This window comes from Gossypium arboreum, chromosome 13, assembly GCF_025698485.1.
Source record: "Gossypium arboreum isolate Shixiya-1 chromosome 13, ASM2569848v2, whole genome shotgun sequence".
Taxonomy (NCBI): domain Eukaryota; kingdom Viridiplantae; phylum Streptophyta; class Magnoliopsida; order Malvales; family Malvaceae; genus Gossypium; species Gossypium arboreum.
In genome coordinates this window covers 61,639,194-61,663,087 of record NC_069082.1, presented here as the reverse complement: position 1 = coordinate 61,663,087, position 23,894 = coordinate 61,639,194, and positions in this window count along the sequence as shown.

Below are 23,894 nucleotides of genomic sequence, written 5' to 3'. Positions count from 1 at the left end.
TTCTAATTTTATCAACACGAAGCTTATGTAATCTCAAAGGATCAATCACTTAAGGTATAGTAGGTATCAGAGAAAGATTAGTCAGGGGTGGAGGTTGTTGTACAGCCGAATTTGTCCAAATATACTGAGTAAACCAGTCATTCATCATTTGGTAAAAGGCTTGTTTAGCCTCTCACTTTTAGTTACTCAAGTCGGTTGAGAATCAACTGGCACTATCCCTTGCGTGGGAGCAAGCATTATTCTCTCGACATCATCAGTTACAGCTCTATCAGGATCTATTTACTATACAAATACACATTTTCAAATGTCAGAAGTCTTCATACTATCTCAGTATATAATATGGCATGTTTAGCTAGACTTACACGTGCTACGTTAGTCCTAGAATTGACTAAACCGTAGCTCTGATACCAATCAAATGTAACACCCCTAACTCGTATCTGTCACTGGATTAGGGTTACAGGGCATTACCGTACAAAACACAATTCAACACTGTTATTTAACACTCTTCATGCACTATAGAATAATGATACATTTATAACATTATTAAACTTTTATACATCAAAGTCATGTGTACATATATATATCACTTTTATTATTCGATTCCTTATATACATTACATTAATGACATTTTATAATTAAACCATAATCAAGCATATAATCTCACTATTCATATATAAAAATATATAAGTACATAATCTCATTAACTAAGTATCAAACATTTTATTTTACTAATTTTTGTATATGTATAAGATGAAACCAATCAAACCAATATGCAACAACTTAAAGTCCAATCATATATATAACATTAGCAATATTACTATATGACCGTATATACCTTTTATGTTATTAGTATAATATTTTAACCTATTCCATAAATAAAGTCATGACTATACCAATTCATATATTATGCGTGTTTGTCTAGATTTTAAACATTCACATGGCATAATAGGCATGTGTATATAATATGCATAAACAAGCATATTCATTTAACCATATACAATTATGATTATAATTAATTTTAATCACTAGTGCCGAAGCAAATCATACCAAAGTACCTATCTAGTATATACCAAATTATTTAACCACAATTATGGTACATTTCAACTCAATATTAGACCTAACATTTTGATCTTTCATTACTGTACCTTAAGGCGCATTAACCAAAACAATCATGTAACATACTCATTATTTGTCTTCATCAACCGTGCTTAATTAGCCAACCATTCAAGCATAATATATATGCACATACAATGCCATTACAAATCGAATCAAAATAACTAATACACATTCGAATATATATATATATATATATATCATTATCATTTTACTCCATTACTAAGCCAAATTAATAAACCATTCATATGACAAAACATACCATACATCAAACTTACCGAAAGTGAGCTAATCATAAGCTATTTGTGATACCTTAACCAAACATATCAACCTAGTTCACATATATTTTTATATATGCATAAATCATAGTCGAATCAACCAAACACACATCCAAAATCACCAACCATTTTCAATGCATATAACATATATAAGCTTGACTAAAGTTTTGTATACTCACATAACATATTAGCCATTTTTGCATGGCTTAATATATACACAACTTCAAACTTAACCAAATATAATCTAGCCTATACATGCCATAGGTTCAATTTCAAACTTATAAAATACTAAAAACAGTCGATAGTGTGATAGACTTTGCTAACGATTCCCGAGCTCGTAACTAGTCTCCAAAATCTACAAAATAAAGGCAAACATAAACACACATAGTAAGCTATCATAGCTTAGAAAGTTATAAGCAAATAAATAACTCAATAGCAATATCAATTTAATTTAACCAAACCAATTCATACTATCATAATCACATTTAATTTCAAACTTACAATTTCTAAATATCATTCAATCTCAAAGCCATAATATCATTATTTAACCAAATATACATAATCTCATATACATATATTCATGAATCATTTCATAAATATTCACATTTTATATTCACAAGGCGAATATAATCATTTATATATGTTTGCACATAGATCACAAATATGATATCACTATACTTAACCTTTAGTGAATGTATTATTATTATTTTTATACAAATACATTTTTCATTTACATCATATATGATTTGCAACACATATGAAGTAACCTACTTACCTTATTTCAAATAGGTAATAAGCTATCACATACCTGATCACTTTAGCTCATTTTACACATTCAATCACAACTTATCATTGCTCGTTGAACCATTCAGAATTGAATAGGATACTCAAATAATCACATATATCATACAATGTCAATGTCCCAGAAGTGGTCATACATGCAATCACATATCGATGCCACTGTCCCAGACAGGGTCTTACACGAATCAAATACGATGCCAATATTCCAGACATGTTCTTACATGTATCACATATCGATGCCAATGTCCCAGACGTGGTCTTACATGAGAACACATATCGAAAATCCTTTGTCATGACATATGTATCCTAGCTATTCCTAAGGTTCGTACGGGGATTTCAAACATCGTAACTCGATCGAATCAAACTCAAACATATAGATTCCAAGCTTATACATATTTGGCTTTCACATATATACTATCTCATTATACATTTCAGCATATATAATTGGTATTTAATCAAATAAGTAACATCTATTTGCTTATAAACTTACCTCAGACAACAGTAATCAGAATGGGACGACTAATCGACAACTTTGGTTTTCCCCTGATCCAAAACTGATTTCTTTGGTTGTTGATCTAAACATATTCAAATTTAACTTATTCAAACATAATTTCACTCAATTTAGTCTAAAAAACACATAAATGGGAAAATTACCATTTTACCCTAACATTTTATACTTTTTACAATTTAGTCCAAATTGCACAAAACACAAAACATGCAAATTTTGAATACACTATACTTAAGCGGTGTAACACCCCGAACCCGAGACCGTCGCCGGAGTCGAACGCGAGGTGTTAACAGACTTCAACCCACTTATTGACAATTTTCAGACAAGCTGCCAATCTGAGTACTAGTCGCTCCAAAATTCATAACTTGAGTTTTACAACTCGAAAATCAGTTCCGTAAATTTTCCTGAAACTAGACTCATATGTCCATCTACATATTTTTTCTAGAATTTTGGTCAAGCCAATTAGTACAGTTTATTAGTTAAAGTCTCGCCTATTGTAGGGATCGACTACACTGACCTTTGTGCGTTACGAATTGGATATCTCCTGTACAGGGCTTCAATACTAATGCCGTTTGTTTCTATAGAAACTAGACTCAGAGAGGAATCTACACATATATGGAATGACTCCTAATTATCTCTGGTTAATTTACAATGATTTTCCAAAGTTGGAACAGGGGATCCAGAAACCGTTCTGGCCCTATTTCACAAGAACTTTAAAATCTGTTAACTTATAACTCATATGACCATTTCGTTTCTTCCATATGAAAGTAGATTCATCAAGGTACACTTACATAATTTATTTGCTATTTAATACCATTCCTACTATTTTTAGTGATTTTTCACATCCACGTCACTGCTGCTGTCAGCATCTGCCTTTAGTAGGCTTTACCTATTTCATACTTTCCATGATTCAATTGGCCCTTTTTACATACATAGCACAAAGCGTGATCATGATTAACCATTCCAATGGCTAATCGTTTCAAAATAATTCCATACCTCATAAGGGTCAACATACAAACGATTATAGTTCTATGCTAAAACGATATAAGCCATTTTCGCATGGCTATCCAAGTTTACACAAACCGGAAGGTACATGACCTTCAACAAAGGATGGTCCTATACATGCCATTTCAAAGTTCAACCAAAATTTGTACCAAAATGGGGCTTCGATAGTGTGGATGACTTCGACTTCTTTGATCCCGAATCCGATAGCTAACGAGCGAAACCTATAAAACAGAGAGCCAAAGCAACGGGTAAGCATTTTAATGCTTAGTAAGTCTCAAGCAATGAAATCAGCTTTGACTAAGGTATTTTATTCACATGGCTAATTAAACCACTTTACTAATTCACATTCCCATACTCATACTTATTTCACATCACCGACCCTTATGTTCATACACAAAAGAACAACTTAGCCCAAGGCCGGTAGCTCGTTTATCAACTTAGCGATACTTACTTGTAAGAATTCAATTAGTACAAGCACATACAAACATACCTCATTGCTGGAATTTTCACAAGTGTATAAGCTGAAATTTTTACAGCAAGATTGCTCACTTCGAATCACATACTTTCGGATTTAACCGGATATAGCGACTCAGACGATTGCCTTGGTCATAACCCGGATTTGGTGACTTGCACAAAGGCCTTGGGTCTTAGCCCGGATATATCAACTCATACGAATGCCTTGGTCTTAGCCCGATATATCAACTCGCATTTAATGCCTTCGGTCTTAGCCCGATATATCAACTCATACGAATGCCTTGGTCTTAGCCCGGATATATTTCCAATGTTCACTTACATATATATCAATATTCAAGACACGTCCATAGTTCATTTTCACACTAAAGCTCTAACACAAAATATCTATCAACCTTTACTATTTCGGCTCAATGGCCACACAAACAAGGAGCATAATTTTGATATAATTCAAGTAGGGTCATCACTCAAGACTTACCTTGGATGTTGTCGAGCGATTTCGACGGCTATTCAACTACTTTTTCCTTCCCTTTATCGGATTTAGCTCCCTTTGCTCTTGAGCTAATTTACACAAATTTAACTTATTAAAATCTCATCATGATAGCTTATGGCGAATATGACAAGGAGTGTAAATGGTCATATGGCCATCCTTTAGCTCAAATACACAATGGTCATGCACATTTTACATCACAACAAGCAATTCAATACATTCAAACATCAACGTGAAGTTCAAAGTACTTGGCCCTTATATACATTAGGCATCAAAGTTGTATATGTACGAAATCATAAATCGAACTCAACACATTAGTTAATATTCCTCTTAGCGAATTTTCTAAGCCAAGAATAGGCATCAATATGCTTGCCTCAAACCGAATGCATGCACACTAATTACCCTCATGTGGCGAATATACACTTAGTACCACACAAAAAAAACAGCATACATTTTACTACTAACACATTACATATCGTAATTCATTGCACATCTCTTATTTACTTCATAATCAACACATCATCACAAGCAAATATACACTTTGAATTAGTATATATGTCATACCAATCCATCATGTGCAAACATATATTCATGTAGGTGCAAGGGCCGAATTCTCAAGTGGCTTATATCCAAATATATACACATTTCCAAAGCTTAAATCTTACTTACCATGCAACATGCATGAATTATACTTATGGATATATCATGGCGAATACCACAACACCACACCATTTCAATTTGGTCATGGTGAAACAAAGAACTTAGTATCTCATTCAAAAAATGCTAAAAGAAAATCTAAGAATCTTCAATCCTCCATCACATGTATCACTTTCAAGCTTGTTATTTAACATGCAATGGCATTAACACCACATTCACTTTGGTCAATTTCATTCCCATGACATAACAAGGATTTGAACCATGGGCTAACAAGAACATTAAGCTAGCAACTAAAAACATGCATGAACCTCAAACATACCTTAATCTTGATGCAAGTTTAGCCAACCTCTTCCTAATCCTCTTCCAAACCAAGTATGAAGCAAAACTCCTTCCTTAACCTTAGTATTTTCGGCCAACAAGAGAGTGAAAAGAGATGAACAAAATTTTTCTTTCTTCCTTTAGGACATTCGGCCAAGCTATGGAGGAAGATGGACACTTTTTTTTTGTTTCTCATCTACTAACATTAATTGTTTATTCCATACCCTTATTTTATTCTTTCCATCATAACCCATTTACTAAACATGTTTCATGACATGATTTTTGCCCATAAATCCTTGTCATGGCTGGCCACTAGCTATGGGGAAATTTGACATGCAAGTCCATTGTTTTGCATGCATCCTTTAATTAGTCATCACACATTTTCCCTCATACTTTCAAAGTTTATTACTAGGTCCTTTCTAGTGAAATTCACATCTATAATTCTAAATCAAAGCATAAAAATATCACACATGAGTTAACACACATTATAGGCAATAAAATAAATATTAAATTATTTTTATGCCTTGGTTTTGTGGTCCCGAAACCACATTTCGACTAGGGTCGTTTTAAGGTCATCACAACTCTCCCCACTTTAGAAATTTTCGTCCCCAAAATCTTACCGTAAATAGGTTTGGATATTGCTCTTTCATAGAGTTCTCGGGTTCCCAAGTAGCTTCTTCTATCCCGTGTTTGAGCCATAACACTTTCACTAGCGGAACCCTTTTGTTTCAAAACTCTTTCATTTCACGAGCTAGAATACGAATCGGTTCTTCTTCATAACTCATATCGGCTTGAATTTCAACCTCGATGGACTAATTACGTGCGACGGATCAGATCTATAGCGTCAAGCATTGAAACATGGAAGACGTTGTGAATCTTTTCAAGTTCGGGGCAAGATCAAACGATACGCGGCCCGGGCCAACTCGTTCGGAGATTTCAGACGGCCCAATGAATCTCGGCTCAACTTGCCCTTACGGCCGAATCTGAGTATCTTTTTCCACTGGCGAAACTTTAAGAAACACTTTATCTCCCACCGATACTCAATGTCCTTTCGTTTCAAATCCGCATACGATTTCGACGATCGGAGGCTATCTTGATTTTCACGGATTACTTTTACTTTCTGCTCAGATCTTTAATCAAATCCACTCCAAAATTTTGTTCTCACCGAGCTCGGTCCAAAACAATGGTGTACGGCATTTACGCCCGTACAAAGCCTCGTAAAGGCGCCATCTTAATACTTGATTGAAAACTATTGTTGTGCGAATTCAATCAAAGGTAGGTACCGCTCCCACGAACCATCGAACTCGAGGATGCAACATCTCAACATATCCTCAAGTATCTGAATTATACGCTCGGATTGACCATCGGTTTGGGGGTGAAAGGCGGTGCTGAAATGCAACTTGGTGCCCAATGCTTCTTGTAATTTCTTCCAAAATCGCGAGGTGAACCTCGGATCTCTATCCGACACAACAGAAATCGGTACCCGTGTAATCTCACAACTGAGAAACGCATAATTCAGCTAGTTTATCCAATGAAAAATCCATACGCACAGGATAAAGTGAGCCGACTTAGTCGGTCTATCAATAATAACCCAAATTGCATCCTTCTTACTTGTCGACAACGGCATCCGGACACAAAGTCCATTGTGACTCGATCCCATTTCCACTCGGGTATCGTGATCGGTGAAGTAACCTCAAGGCACTTGATGCTCCGCTTTCACTTGTTGACATATTAAACATCTTGCAACAAAGTCGGAGATGTCTCGTTTCATACCATGCCACCAAAACCGACGTTTCAACTCATTGTACATCTTCGTACTCCCCGGGTGGATTGCCATTCGGCTACAATGAGCTTCGTTCGAATTATCGAAATAAGTTCAATTCTTTGGAACACACAAACGACTTCGAACCTCAAACAATCGTCATCATCAATTTGAAACTCCGATTCCTTGTTCGTAACACACTCAAATTTCGTTTTGCACGCAACTCCTCATCAACTTTCGAGCTTCACGAATTTGATGAGTCAACAATGGTTTGGTGTTAATTCGGCTACTAACACATTGTCGGGTAGGATAGACAAGTGTACATTCATCGTCAGAAAAGCAAACAAAGATTTCGGCTTAAGGCATCCGCAACCACATTAGCCTTTCCGGGTGATAGTCAATGACCAGCTCATAATCCTTTAACACTCGAGCCAACGTCTTTGTCGCAGATTTAAGTCTCTTTGAGTCATCAAATATTTGAGACTTTTGTGATCCGAATACACATGGCACTTCTCACCAAATAAGTAATGTCGCCATATCTTTAAGGCGAATACGATGGCGACCAATTCGAGATCATGGGTCGGATAATTTTTCTCATGTGGCTTTAATTGTCTCGACGCGATAGGCCACAACTCGACCTTCTTGCATCAATACGCAACCTAACCCAAGTAGGGAGGCGTCACTATAGATGACAAACTCTTTGCCGATTCGGGCAGTACTAGTACTTGGAGCTTCCGTCAAATGAGTTTTCAATTGGTCAAAACTTTTCGACACTTTTCCGTCCATTCAAACATGACATCTTTCAAGCGGTTTAGTCATGGGTGTGGCTATCATCGAGAATCCTTTTACAAACCGTCGGTAGTAACCAAAGTCCCAAAAGCTCGAACCTCGAGAATATTTCTTGGAGGTTTCCAGCTAAGTATGGCTGAAATTTTGCTTGGGTCGACTCGAATACCCGATGCGAGATACCACGTGACCCAAGAAGCTAACCTCTCTTAACCGTAACTCACACTTGCTAAACTTAGCATATAACCGCTATCCCGTAAAATTTGCAACACTAATCTCGGTGCTCGCATGTTCGGTCTCATCTCTTGAATAGACCAAGATGTCGCCGATGAACACAACTACGAACCGATCCAAATATGATCCAAGATCCGATTCATCAAATCCATAAATACCGCAGGGCATTAGTGAGCCCAAACGGCATCACTAAGAACTCGTAGTGACCATATCTCGCTCAAGGCGGTTTTGGGTATGTCCGAATCTCGGATTCATGAATCGATAATAGCCCGATCTCAAATCTATTTTTGAGAACACCGAGGCTCCTCAGTTGATCGAACAAATCATCGATACGTGGTAACGGATACTTGTTCTTTATTGTCACTTTATTAAGTCGACGATAGTCGATGCACAACCTCATGGTTCCGCCCTTCTTTTCACAAACAACACCGGTGCACCCCAAGGTGAAAAACTCGCGAGCAAAACCTCTATCCATCAACTCTTGCAACCGAGCTTTCAACTCCTTTAATTCCGTTGGTGCCATACGATATGGAGCTATCGAAATCGGTGTGGTCCTGTACAAGCTCAATGCCAAACTCTATCTCCGAACAGTGGCAAACCCGCAATTCTTCGGAAAACGTCCGGGTATTCACAAACCACCGGCACAGATTTGGGTTCTATTCCTAACTCCTTATCATCAAGTACATACGCAAGGTATGCTTCACACCCTTTTCTTACATATTTCTGGGCCAACATTGATGATATTACAGCTGGCAACCCCTTCAAGTTCGTAGACTCAACTCGGATCATCTCGTTGTTTGCGCATCTCAAATCAATAGTCTTGCTTTTGCAATTCACAACCGCATCATGCACGGTCAACCAATCCAATCCAAGAATAACATCAAATTCATCGAACGGCAAAAGCATCAAGTCCGCCGGAAAACAGGTACCTCGAATTACTAGGGGGCATTTCTTACACACTTTGTCGACCAGCACATAACGACCCAAAGGATTTGACACCCGAATTACGAACTCAGTAGACTCAATAGGCAAAGTCTTACTGGATGCTAAGGTTTCGCATATATAAGAATGAGTAGAACCAGGGTCAATCAAAGCAATCACATTAGTATCAAAGAGAGTGAAAGTACCCGTAATAACATCTGGCGAGGAGGCATCCTCGCGTCTGCGCCAGATAGCATAAGTCCTAGCTGGAGCGCGAGCCTCGGATCTGGTCGCAACATCTCTAGATCCTCTCGACCACCACTAGCCTTGCCCAGTATTTCCAGATGGTCTACCTCGGCGGAGGTAGTACCCGGTTTCCCACTCCGATCTACATTCTGTTCAGACAACCTCGGGCAATCTTTAATGAAGTGGTCAACTGATCCACACTTGTAACAGGAGCGGTCACGGAATCTACAGCTTCCAAAATGCCATTTGCCACAATACTGGCACTCCGTCCTCTCTCGTCGATCATTCCCACTCATCGGCGATCAAGTGATTCGTGGTCACAGGGGTCGATCGCGATCTCGTCTAGAAAAGCCGAAGTGTCTCTAGATCGGCCTAAGCCATCTCTAAGTTTCTTTGATGATCTTGGAAGGGCTTCCCGAATACCTCTTACTGAAACTCCCTTGCTCCGCTTCGCTTTCCTTTTCTCCATACTAAACTCCTCGGCTTTGCACGCCGCTCGACGAGAGTCACAAACTCTCGATTTCCAAAATGCCAACATACAGCTTTATCTCATCATTCACCCATCTTGAGCGTTTACACATCACAGCTCAAGAAATGCATTCTCGCGTGCATCGGCTAAGCCTCACGAATTTTCGCTCATAGTCGATGAACCGACATGGAACCTTGTTTAAGTTCGAGAAATTCCTTTCGCTTTTGGTCCATAAATCTCGATCGATATACTTTTTCCAAACTCGGTTTGGAAGAACTCCCAAGTTACTTGTTCATGGGCACAACAGTAAGTCGAGTACTCCACCAATAGTAGGCGTAATCACGTAGCAAGGAGATGGTACACTTTAGGCATTCATCGGTGTACAAGATAGCTCATCGAGTACGGATCGTGTTGTCCAACCAAAATTCGCTTGCTCGGCATCATCACTATCCGTAGCTTTAAATTCAGTAGCCCCATGTTTTCGGATTCTATCAACTGGGGCTTATTCGACCTTATTTGGTCAATTACCGGAGGCATTGTAGGTGCGGGTGTGTTTGTTGGGAATGGAGGTTGTGGAACAGTAGTATTAGTTCGAATGTATTGGTTGAACCAATCATTCATCACGCTATAAAAGGCTTGTCTAGCCTCGTCATTCGGATTGCTAGCAACAGGTTGAGAGTCCGCGGCGCTGTCCCTTGTCGGGAGCAGCGCCACACTCTCCACATCATCAGCTATCGCTTCGGTTGGGATCGGGATCCATTACTATAAATAAACACAAGTTCAAACGTCGTAAATCACCACACTATCATATAATCACATAAAATGGCATGTATAGCTAGACCCCAAACGCATTACGGTAGTCCTAGAATCGACTAAACCGTAGCTCTGATACCAATAAAATTGTAACACCCGAACCCGAGACCGTCACGAGTCGAACGCGAGGTGTTAACTGAACTTCAACCCACTTATTGACAATTTTCAGACAAGCTGCCAATCTGAGTACTAGTCGCTCCAAAATTCATAACTTGAGTTTTACAACTCGAAAATCAGTTCCGTAAATTTTTCCTGAAACTAGACTCATATGTCCATCTACATATTTTTTCTAGAATTTTTGGTCAAGCCAATTAGTACAGTTTATTAGTTAAAGTCTCGCCTATTGTAGGGATCGACTACACTGACCTTTGTGCGTTACGAATTGGATATCTCCTGTACAGGGCTTCAATACTAATGCCGTTTGTTTCTATAGAAACTAGACTCAGAGAGGAATCTACACATATATGGAATGACTCCTAATTATCTCTGGTTAATTTACAATGATTTTCCAAAGTTGGAACAGGGGATCCAGAAACCGTTCTGGCCCTATTTCACAAGAACTTTAAAATCTGTTAACTTATAACTCATATGACCATTTCGTTTCTTCCATATGAAAGTAGATTCATCAAGGTACACTTACATAATTTATTTGCTATTTAATACCATTCCTACTATTTTTAGTGATTTTCACATCCACGTCACTGCTGCTGTCAGCATCTGCCTTTAGTAGGCTTTACCTATTTCATACTTTCCATGATTCAATTGGCCCTTTTACATACATAGCACAAAGCGTGATCATGATTAACCATTCCAATGGCTAATCGTTTCAAAATAATTCCATACCTCATAAGGGTCAACATACAAACGATTATAGTTCTATGCTAAAACGATATAAGCCATTTTCGCATGGCTATCCAAGTTTACACAAACCGGAAGGTACATGACCTTCAACAAAGGATGGTCCTATACATGCCATTTCAAAGTTCAACCAAAATTTGTACCAAAATGGGGCTTCGATAGTGTGGATGACTTCGACTTCTTTGATCCCGAATCCGATAGCTAACGAGCGAAACCTATAAAACAGAGAGCCAAAGCAACGGGTAAGCATTTTAATGCTTAGTAAGTCTCAAGCAATGAAATCAGCTTTGACTAAGGTATTTTATTCACATGGCTAATTAAACCACTTTACTAATTCACATTCCCATACTCATACTTATTTCACATCACCGACCCTTATGTTCATACACAAAAGAACAACTTAGCCCAAGGCCTAGTAGCTCGTTTATCAACTTAGCGATACTTACTTGTAAGAATTCAATTAGTACAAGCACATACAAACATACCTCATTGCTGGAATTTTCACAAGTGTATAAGCTGAAATTTTTACAGCAAGATTGCTCACTTCGAATCACATACTTTCGGATTTAACCGGATATAGCGACTCATACGATTGCCTTGGTCATAACCCGGATTTGGTGACTTGCACAAAGGCCTTCGGTCTTAGCCCGGATATATCAACTCGCATTTAATGCCTTCGGTCTTAGCCCGGATATATCAACTCGCACGAATGCCTTCGGTCTTAGCCGGATATATCAACTCGCATCGAATGCCTTGGTCTTAGCCCTGATATATCAACTCGCATACGAATGCCTTGGTCTTAGCCCGGATATATTTCCAATGTTCACTTACATATATATCAATATTCAAGACACGTCCATAGTTCATTTTCGTTACTAAAGCTCTAACACAAAATATCTATCAACCTTTACTATTTCGGCTCAATGGCCACACAAACAAGGAGCATAATTTTGATATAATTCAAGTAGGGTCATCACTCGAAGACTTACCTTGGATGTTGTCGAGCGATTTCGACTGGCTATTCAACTACTTTTTCCTTCCCTTTATCGGATTTAGCTCCCTTTGCTCTTGAGCTAATTTACACAAATTTAACTTATTAAAATCTCATCATGATAGCTTATGGCGAATATGACAAGGAGTGTAAATGGTCATATGGCCATCCTTTAGCTCAAATACACAATGGTCATGCACATTTTACATCACAACAAGCAATTCAATACATTCAAACATCAACGTGAAGTTCAAAGTACTTGGCCCTTATATACATTAGGCATCAAAGTTGTATATGTACGAAATCATAAATCGAACTCAACACATTAGTTAATATTCCTCTTAGCCGAATTTTCTAAGCCAAGAATAGGCATCAATATGCTTGCCTCAAACCGAATGCATGCACACTAATTACCCCTCATGTGGCCGAATATACACTTAGTACCACACAAAAAAAAAACAGCATACATTTTACTACTAACACATTACATATCGTAATTCATTGCACATCTCTTATTTACTTCATAATCAACACATCATCACAAGCAAATATACACTTTGAATTAGTATATATGTCATACCAATCCATCATGTGCAAACATATATTCATGTAGGTGCAAGGGCAATTCTCAAGTGGCTTATATCCAAATATATACACATTTCCAAAGCTTAAATCTTACTTACCATGCAACATGCATGAATTATACTTATGGATATATCATGGCGAATACCACAACACCACACCATTTCAATTTGGTCATGGTGAAACAAAGAACTTAGTATCTCATTCAAAAAATGCTAAAAGAAAATCTAAGAATCTTCAATCCTCCATCACATGTATCACTTTCAAGCTTGTTATTTAACATGCAATGGCATTAACACCACATTCACTTTGGCGAATTTCATTCCCATGACATAACAAGGATTTGAACCATGGGCTAACAAGAACATTAAGCTAGCAACTAAAAACATGCATGAACCTCAAACATACCTTAATCTTGATGCAAGTTTAGCCAACCTCTTCCTAATCCTCTTCCAAACCAAGTATGAAGCAAAACTCCTTCCTTAACCTTAGTATTTTCGCCAACAAGAGAGTGAAAAGAGATGAACAAAATTTTTCTTTCTTCCTTTAGGACATTCGGCCAAGCTATGGAGGAAGATGGACACTTTTTTTTGTTTCTCATCTACTAACATTAATTGTTTATTCCATACCCTTATTTTATTCTTTCCATCATAACCCATTTACTAAACATGTTTCATGACATGATTTTTGCCCATAAATCCTTGTCATGGCCGGCCACTAGCTATGGGGAAATTTGACATGCAAGTCCATTGTTTTGCATGCATCCTTTAATTAGTCATCACACATTTTCCCCTCATACTTTCAAAGTTTATTACTAGGTCCTTTCTAGTGAAATTCACATCTATAATTCTAAATCAAAGCATAAAAAATATCACACATGAGTTAACACACATTATAGGCAATAAAATAAATATTAAATTATTTTTATGCCTTGGTTTTGTGGTCCCGAAACCACATTTTGACTAGGGTCGTTTTAAGGCTGTCACAAGCGGGATGTTCCTTATATTCATACAAGTCCATACATTTCATTTATTTTACATTTTAGTCCCTCAATTTATTATTTTTTCAATTTAGTCCTAATTATTCAAAATCATCAAAAATTCCAATACAAAACATATTAATCCAAAACATATCTTTCATAATTCATCAACTATCATTACAAAACTCAATTATTCATCAATGTCATAACTCAAAATATTCATCAAAATTAGAAATTCAAGCATGGCTTTGTACATTACACTACAACGATCTCAAAAACGTAAAAATTATCAAAAACCGAACAAAAACTAACCTTGAATTAGGCTTCCAAAGTGTCGAATACCCTAAGCTATATTTTCTTTCTTCCTTTCCCAAGTTTCGACAAGAACAAGATAATTTGCTTGCTTATTTTAATTTTATGTTTTATTATAACATATATTATTTATCATTTTACAAATTTAACATTTGTAATAAAATATTAAACCATTATAATATAGGTCACTATCATCCATTACATGCTATCATGGACAAATTGTAATATCCTAAATTAGGGCTTAATCGGAATAGTGGTTTCGTGACCACAAATCTGAGATAGAAATAATAATTTTATAATTATTTTGATGATTATGATATGATTGCATGATTGTGTGAAAATTTCGTGATGAAATTCTATGCCTAAAGTGCTTAAATTGAAAGTAGGGACTAAATCGAATAAGTTGCAAAACTTGCATTCTAGAATTTTTCAGTATGAAATTGTTTTGGAATATTAATGAGGAGGTCTTAAATAGCAATTTGACCAATTTTAAGTTCATGGACAAAATTAGGACATGGAAGGAATTTTTGGAAAGTTTAGTAGTAAGGGTATTTTGGTCATTTAGTTATTAAAATGAATTAAAAACAAAATTAAAAGCCAATTTTTGTGCATCTTCTTCATTAGGCCGAAATTTCAAGGGTTCTCCATATCCAGGGTTTGTTTCAAGCTTCCAAGCTCCATAGTAAGTGATTCCAAGCCCCGTTTTTAATGTTCTTTACGTTTTTGAAATCCCGGTAGCTCGATTAAGCTTATGTTAGCAATAATTCAACCTAGGGTTTATATTTGGAAAAATACCCATAGGTGAAATTTGTGTCTTTTAATGTTTTATGATAGAATATGAGGTTTTAAATTATGTTAGACAACTTGTGCTACTCGGTTTTGAGTGAAAACGAGTAAAATGGCTTAATCGACAAAAATACCTAATAGTCACAAGTATACGTTAGAGAGAGAATTTGATGTTGCCATAGAAGGGAAAAATGATCAGCATGTTATAAAACATAAGAATAAGGAATAAAGTTTAATTCTCGAGCCTAGGGGTAAAAGTGTAATTATGCAAAAGTTTAGGGGCAAAAGTGTAATTTTTCCAAAGTTCGTATTAAATGCTGTTTTGATGAATGTATGTATTAAATAAGATTAATTTGGTATTATAGATCAAGAAAAACGAGATTCAAGTCACGATCGAGGAAAAGAAAAGATTGTGGACTAAATTGCAAAATCTTTATATTTTGGTACCAATGTAAGTTCATGTGTAAATGTAGTAACATAATTGTCATTTTAAGCAATTTAATGCTGTTTATATGATATGATGCTGATTATTATCATGAAATATTATGCTTTGTGGTTATTGTTGAATAATATGTAATTATGTGAATTATGATGAGTATGAACTATCACCGAAGTACCGATTTCGATATTCCGTGGAAGACGGCAAAGATGTGTGATAGAGGAAAATGCTCGTTTGAACCTTAGGAATAGATTAGGATACAAGTGACATGTCACTAGGATGGTTGAGCATCCGAACTTGTTGAGTTGAGTCCGAGTTCACTTATGGATGCGAATGTCTGAACTCGTTAAGTTGAGTCCGAGTTCGTGAAATGTAACTAGGCATCCGAACTCGTTAAGTTGAGTCCGAGTTCACTTATGGATGCGAACGCCCGAGCTCATTGAGTTGAGTCCGAATTCACTTATGGGCAGGTTACATGGAAGCTTGATTACATATGAGGCACTTATGTGCAAATTATCCGTGTATCCGAGTTGTATTCCGATGTGTTCAACGGGTGAAATTTCTAGTGAAATGGAAGAACACTTAAGATGCAAGTGATGTTTTGGTAAGTGTTGTGAAATGGACACTTTGGACAGGTATGTTCTTAACCCTCGGGTTGAAAATAGATACAACAATGATAAGGTAGTAAGATGAGGAATGATGTTTAGAAATGTGATATATGTTTTGGTGATACCATGCTAAAGTTGTTTGGTATATTTGTATTGTTATGTTACTTGTTATTTACATATGAACTTACTAAGCATTTATGCTTACTCCGTCCTCTTTATTTACTGTAGTTTTGAACAAGCCAGCTCGAATCGGGACGGGTCGAAGGTTCGATCACACTATCCAAAGGACTTTCATCCGGGTAAATGGCTTGTAAAACTTAAGTATGGCATGTATAGCAATATACTTATTTTGTGTAAATAATTTTATGATATGGCCATGTTTGGTTGAGAAAATGTTTGATATTGATAAGTCATGGTGATGGCTAATTTAGATCATGTTTGATATTATGGAAGTTTAATGGGTTATCTAGTTCATAAAAATTCATGGAAAGATGAAACTTGCCTTAAAATGTAATATTGCTACAGCAATGACATGAATTTAAAAATCACTAAAATAGTATAAATGGAACTAAATGATGAGTAAGTTATGAAATTGAAGCTTAATGAGTCTATTTTCATGTGGATTGAACAAAACAGGCATATAAATTATGTTTTATGAGATATTTAAACTTTTGTGAAACAGGGCTAGAGTGATTTCTGGATCCCCTGTTCTAACTTTAAAAATTCATAATAAATTTTACAAAAATAATTAGAAGTTTTTTATTTATATGTACAAGTTATTTATTGAGTCTAGTTTTAGGAGAAACAAACCTCATAGTCATTTAATTTCTATATAGAGAAATATATGATTCGTAATACACAGAGGTCAGAACAGTCGAACCCTGAAACAGGGGAGACTTTAACTAATAAACTGTACTAATTGGCCCAGCCAAAAATTCTAGAAAAAAATTAGTAAATAGATATATGAGTCTAGATTTAGGGAAAATTTACAGATCTAGATTTCAAGTTTCTTAACTCGAGATATGATTTTTCTTGTAACTGTGACTCGGGTAGTTAGAAAGCTATGAATGTAGAAATAAATGATTTGAAGTTCTTAATTTGATAAATATTGTTCGGTAACCCCTCAAGCTCGAATCCGACGATGGTCTCGAGCGTGGGGGCGTTACATTTAGTGGTATCAGAGCAGGTTTAGTCAGTTCTCGGACTATGTGTTGTATGTAGGATTTTGCTATACATGCCATATGTATGAATTGTGATAGTGTGACGACTTGACCTTTTAAATGATTTTATATAGTAAATGGATCCCGATCCAAATGTGGCGAGATGAAGTAGAGAGTAATGCCCACTCCATTTGAAGGGCAGCGCCGACTGAAAATCCACCTCCTACTGTTGGTCAGGGAGGAGGAGAAAGGGATCGGGAAGCCTTTCTCCAAATGATGAGTGCATGGTACACTGAGTTCGTTTGTACGAACCCAAATGTACGACCTCCCCCACCTCCCCCAATTCCTCAACCTATGCCTCTAATGCCTCAAGGAGTGGATATGATAAAATTTCATAGAACCCCCGTTGATAGAATTCGTAAACAAGGGGCTGAAGAATTTAGAGCAAATATTGATGATGATGTAGAGAAAGCAGAGTTCTGGCTTGAAAATTCTGTCCGGGTATTTGATGAATTATCTTGTACACCTGAAGAATGTTTGAAATGTGCTACATCTTTGTTGAGAGATTCAACCTATAATTGGTGGAAGACTTTGATTTCGGTGGTACCGAATGAGAGGGTAACACAGAATTCTTTCAAGAAGAGTTTCGAAGAAATATATTAGTGAAAGATTTATTGATCGAAATGTAAAGAGTTTCTTGAGTGAAGCAAGGTAATATGACAGTCTCAAAATATGAAAGAGAGTTTGTTCGATTGAGTAAGTATGCCAGGGAATATGTTCCTACAGAAGCCAAGATGTGCCGACGATTTGAAGATGGGCTCAACGAAGACATTAAGGTATTTGTCGGGATCCTTGAACTGAAAGAAATGGTAGTACTGGTTGATCGAGCTTGTAAGGCTAAAGAACTACTGAAGGAAAAGAAAAAGGTAGAATCTGAAACACGAAATTGGAAGAAAAGACCAATGAGTAATGCACCTTCACAGCAACCCGGAAAGTCAAGAAATATGAATCCTCGTTCCCAAGTTTCAGCTGGGCAATCATATGGAAATTTTAAGAAGCAGAATGTGGGTCCTAAATCTCAGACTACTTCTGCGGCTAGTGTGGGAAATACGAGATTTGTTAAACCCGAAAAGCCGTGTGTGGTAGAAATCATTTTGGTCCGTGCAGAGCAAATGAATGTTTTCGATGTGGTTCTCCGGATCATTTTATTAGAGACTGCCCAGAGAGAGCTGAGAAAGAAAAATTTCAGAGTGTAAAAGCTAGTGGTGCAAACTCGAGGGGAAGGTATCCGAGAAAAGCTGGAAGTGAAACAAGCAGTAAGAATGTAGCCAGAGATGCAGCAGTTAGATCTGAGGGAAGAGCTCCGGCTAGAACTTATGCTATTAAAGCGCGTGAAGATGCTTCCTCACCCGATGTGATTACCGGTACATTTTCTGTAACACCCCAAACCCGTGACCGTCACCGGATTTGACCACGTGGTGTTACCGGGCTTACTTCCCTTATTTCTCTCTTGGAAATATTTAATTTCTGTTCCAGGCAGGCTAGCTAACTGCGTCACTGTCCTCTTAAAAATCATATCTTGAGTTCCAGAACTCGGAAATCAGTTTTGTAAATTTTCCCTGAAAATAGACTCATAATCCCATCTACACGTTTTTTTCTATAATTTTTGGTCGAGCCAATTAGTACAGTTTATTAGTTAAATTCTCCCCTGTTTCAGGGTTCGACTACACTGACCTTTGTGCACTACGACTTGGATATCTTCATGTACAGGGCTCCAACACTTATGCCGTTTGTTTCTAGAGAAACTAGACTCACAAGGGAATCTGTACATATAGAGCATGACTTCTAATTATCCCTGTTTAATTTATAGTAAATTTTCAAAGTCGGAGCAGGGGATCCAGAAACCGTTCTGGCCCTGTTTCGCAAAAACCTGATTATCCCTTAAAATACAGCTCATATGGTTGTTTTGTTTCGTCCATATGAAAATAGATTCATCATGGTTCAATTTCATAATTTATTCACTATTTAATTCTACTTCTACTATTTCTAGTGATTTTTCCATCTCACCTCACTGCTGCTGGCAGCATCTGTTACTAAAGCAAACAATGACTATTTCATAATTCTTCCATGGCCAACTATTTCATCATACATAATACAAACTATGGCCACCTTATCAAAATTAAGGTTTCTAAGGCTCGTGCCTATAGGTCTTAGATTCACACTCAACCGACCACATAGGCCATTTTCGCATGGCTTAAAGTTTACAACCCGAAATTCAACAAAACAAAATAGCCTATACATGCCAAATGTTCTCCTAGTTCAACTACGAAGACAATACCAAAAGATTCCCAGCCGGTATGATGACTTCAACGACGGTTCCGAGCATGCAAACGATACGAGTCCAAGAGACCTAAAATGGGTGACAAGAAAACACCGAGTGAGTTTATAACTCAGTAAGTCATAAGCACTTCACAACCATCCGTTACTAAAATTATCATAAAATGAAATAATGAAACAAGGCCCAGCGTTCTAGCCATACCGAACTACCATAGTTCCTTAGACCTTTCGGATCAATGTCATACCAAGTCATACATTTACATTTCATATACTATTCAATAGGATATTTGAAGCAATTTCCATTCATCATTTCATTTCCGCAACAATCATGCAATTGAAATCATCACATAGATTTAAAACTTACCGACTCAACCCCGAGCATGAACATAGTATCTATTAGCCACAAACTCAAGGTGCTTACTCTTTCCGCTGTCCATACTCCACTCGATATAATTGTTCGATCGGAGATATATATATATAGAGTACGCACACACAGTGCTTAATACTCGATTTCGCACACTTAGTGCCATGTGATTTAAGCCCGCACACATAGTGCCATACCCTTCGAGCTCGCACACCCAAAGGTCAGATATTTCCAGATGCACACTTAGTGCCATATATTTCCAGCATGCACACTTAGTGCCATATATTTCCAGCATGCACACTTAGTGCCATATATTTCCAGCAAGCACACTTAGTGCCAATCTCGCCACCGTACACACGTATTGCCCAAGACACTTAGTGTCGAAAGCAAACTTTCTACACATTTCACTATTTCTTTTACATTCAACAATGTCATCATTCCATACACATACATTTTCATTTACATATCATCTCATTAAACACAATTGCATAGATATTATGATCATTTAAAACAATACCAAATATATGCTTAATGACTTACCTTATATTGGATGAAACGATTTCCAATCGACTACTCGATTATCTTTGCTTTGCCTTTGTTTGATTCTCCCCTTTTGATGTCTTGATCTCCTAGTATAAATACATTTAGTAGTTAAATTTCTTGCTGGATACTTATGTGTATAATTTAATGGTTTTCACTCCATTCACAACTATCCTTGTTCAAAATATCAAAACCTTAGCCAACATTCAATTAATGCATCAAGGCGAATGTATTATCACTATTAAGGTAACCTAGTCTCAAGTATTTTCAATTCTAATGTACAACATCTCAAATTCCCATGACCGATCACACCTATTCTTACTTTCCAATATTCAAATAATCAAAATCACCTCCTAAACACAATAGTCATGGACAATGCCGAATCCTCAAGTGTTTGAACATAAATTATTTTACTAATATAAACATTCACGAATCATATTCATAGGAAGACCGATTTCTTTCCATAGCACATTCATCATCCATACTTAGATGAAACAACCAAAATCCCTTCCTTTATACTCCTAGCCGAATGCTCCAATCATCCATACAAATTACAAATTTTGCATGGCTAAGTAGGAGCCATTTAACATGCAAGAAAAATAATCATAGGAGAAGAATTTATCATTCTAAGTAAGCTCCTATCTCCAACACTAAATCATTCGGCATTTTGCCTAGACACACACAAGAAATCTCAACTTCCTTGACCTTACCAAGAGTGCATCCACCATTCAACTTAGCATATTACAAAACCAAATCAACAAACTCAAAGCTTACCTCCTAGTAGCCAAAGGTACTTGCCGAATTGACTTGAGTAAATCTCCCTTCTTTTCACCCTTTGTTTCGGCTATAGCAAAAGAAAGAAAACATGAACACTTTTTTTCTTCTTCTCAAGCCATGGCAATTGTAACAAAATGAGAAAGGATGAACAACAAAATTTTTTTCTCCTTTCTTTTTCCTCAACTCACGGCAACAAGGGGGGGCATCCACACTCTTTTTTTTTGTTCATCATTTCCCCTTTTTTCTCCATTTCTTTATTCTTTCTAACATGATCCATTAACTAGACATGTTTGAAACATGTTCCCTTGCCCATGCTCTTTATTTTATTATTTCTAACATCCACCATTAGCAAAACATGTTCAAGACATGTTTTCTTTTGCCCATCTTCATTACCATGGCGGCCACTTCCTATAGTTGGCTAAATTGACATGCAAATCCTCATGTCTTTACTTCATGCATTATTTGGCCACTTAAAATTCACCTATCACATTTTAAGTCCTAACACATGGGTCCTTTCTTATGAATTAGCACCTAATTAATAAAATCAAGGCGAAATATTTACGCATACAAATTCCACATACAATAAGCACGTAATATAACACCTAATTATTCTTGTGACTCGGTTTTGTGGTCCCGAAACCACTCTCGACTAGGGTCACATTAGGGTGTCACAACTCTCCCCACTTAAGAGATTTTCGTCCCGAAAATCTTACCGGTAAATAGGTTTGGGTATCGTTCTTTCATAGAGTTCTCGGGTTCCCATGTAGCTTCTTCTATCCCGTGTTTGAACCATAACACTTTTACTAACGAAACTTTCTTGTTTCGTAACTCTTTCACTTCCCGAGCTAGGATACGAGTGGGTTCTTCCTCGTAACTCATATTGGCTTGCATTTCAACCTCTGATGGACTAATCACGTGCGATGGATCGATCTATAGCGTCAAGCATCGAAACATGAAAGACATCGTGAATCTTTTCGAGTTCGGGGCAAAATCAAACGATATGCAACCGGACCGACTCGTTTGGATATCTCATATGGCCCAATGAACCTCGGACTCAATTTGCCTTTACGGCCAAATCGAGTATCTTTTTCCAAGGCGAAACTTTAAGAAACACTTTATCTCCCACCGATACTCGATGTCTTTTGTTTCAGATCCGCGTCGACTTCGACGATCGGAGGCTATCTTCGACTTTCACGGATTACTTTCACTTTCTGCTCAGCATCTTTAATCAAATCCACCGAAAATTTTGCTTTCACCGAGCTCACCAAAACAATGGTGTACGGCATTTACGAATCGTATAAAGCCTCGTAAGGTGCCATCTTAATACTTGTTTGAAAGCTATTGTTGTGCGAATTCAACCAAAGGTAAATACTGCTCCCATGAGCCACTAAACTCAAGGATGCAACATCTCAACATATCCTCGAGTATTTGAATTATCCGCTCAGATTGACCATCGGTTTGGGGGTGAAAAGGCTAAAATGCAGCTTGGTACCCAAAGCCTCTTGCAATTTCTTCCAAAATCGCAAGGTAAATCTCGGATCTCTATCCGACACGATGGAAATAGGCACCCCGTGTAATCTCACAATCTGAGAAACGTACAATTCGGCTAGTTTGTCCATTGAAAAATCCGTACGTACGGGGACAAAGTGAGCCGACTTAGTCAATCTATCTACAACGACCCAAATCGCATCCTTCTTACTCGCTGACATTGGCAGTCCGGATACAAAGTCCATTGTGACTCGATTCCATTTCCACTCGGGTATCGTGATCGGCTGAAGTAATCCTGAAGGCACTTGATGTTCCGCTTTCACTTGTTGACATATTGAAATCTCGAAACAAAATCGGAGATGTCTCGTTTCATACCATGCCACCAAAACTGACGTTTCAAATCGTTGTACATCTTCGTACTCCCTAGGTGAATTGCCATTCGACTACTATGAGCCTCGCTCAAAATCATCGAAACAAGTTCCGAATTCCTTGGAATACATAATCGTCCCTTGAACGTCTAGCAATCATTGTCGTCAATTTGAAATTTCGATTCCTCATTCGAAACACATTCGACTCGTTTAGCGACCAATTTAGCGTCGACCTTCTAAGATTCAAGTATTTGATGAATCAATAACGGTTTGGCCTCTAATTCGACTACTAGCACCTCCTCGGGTGAAACGGATAGATGAGCATCCATCGCTCTCAAAGCAGACAGTGCCTTACGACTTAAAGCATCGGCCACCACGTTGGCCTTTCCTGGGTGATAATCAATGACAAGTTCATAGTCCTTCGACAACTCAA